General features: G+C 39.9%; 1 protein-coding gene across 1 annotated transcript in view; it reads left to right on the top strand.

Annotated features, from left to right (window-relative positions):
- The window catches only part of LOC104982682 (heat shock transcription factor, Y-linked-like), a 52,718-nt gene that overhangs the window by 46,931 nt on the left and 4,691 nt on the right, over window positions 1-1,096 (top strand). The window lies entirely within an intron of this gene.

Raw genomic sequence — 1,096 nt, 5'->3', positions numbered from 1 at the left:
GAGATGGCTGGATGGCATCACCAACTTGATGGATGTGAGTTTGAGTGAACTCTGGGTGTTGGTGATGGACAGGGAGGCCTGGCATGCTCTGATTCATGGGGTCGCAAAGAGTCGGACATGACTGAGCAACTGAACTGAACTGAACTAAACTGAAGCAACTGATATATAATTAATCTCAAAAATGTACAAGCAACTCCTGAAGCTCCCTTCCAGGAAAATAAACGACCCAATGAAAAAATGGGCCAAGTAACTAAACAGACATTTCTCCAAAGAAGACATATGGATGGCTAAGAAATACATAAAAAGATGCTCAACATCACTCATTATCAGAGAAATGCAAATCAAAACCACAATGAGGTACCATTTCATGCCAATTAGATTAGTTGTGCTCCAAAAGTCTACAAGCAATAAATGCTGGAGAGGGTGTGGAGAAAAGTGAACCCTCTTACACTGTTGGTGGGAATGCAAACTAGTACAGCCACTATGGAGAACACTGTGGAGATTCCTTAAAATAAATAAATAAATAAAAAACTGGAAATAGAACTGCCATACGACCCAGCAATCCCACTGCTGGGCATACACACAGAGGAAACCAGAATTGAAAGAGACACATGTACCCCATTGTTCATCACAGCACTGTTTCTAATAGCCAGGACATGGAAGCAACCTAGATGTCCATCAGCAGATGAATATCCATGGTCCATATACATATCTGTGGTACATATACACAATGGAGTATTACTCAGGCATTGAAAAGAATACATTTTAATCAGTTCTAACGAGGTGGATGAGACTAAAGCCTATTATACAAAATGAAGTTAGCCAGAAAGAAAAATACCAATAGAGTATACTAACACATATATATGGAATTTAGAAAGAAAGTAACAATAACCATGTATGTGAGAATGCAAAAGAGACACAATGTATAGAACAGTCTCTTGGACTCTGTAGGAGAGAGCCAGGGTGGAATGATTTGGGAGAGTGGCACTTAAACATGTATAATATCATATGTCAAATGAACTGCCAGTCCAGGTTTGATGCATGATACAGGATGCTCGGTGTTTGTGCACTGGGATAACCAAGAGGGATGGTATGA

The sequence above is a fragment of the Bison bison genome, unplaced genomic scaffold (genome assembly GCF_000754665.1).
Source record: "Bison bison bison isolate TAMUID 2011002044 unplaced genomic scaffold, Bison_UMD1.0 scf7180017864537, whole genome shotgun sequence".
In the NCBI taxonomy this organism is placed as follows: Eukaryota; Metazoa; Chordata; class Mammalia; order Artiodactyla; family Bovidae; genus Bison; species Bison bison.
This window is presented reverse-complemented; position numbering and strand designations above follow the sequence as displayed.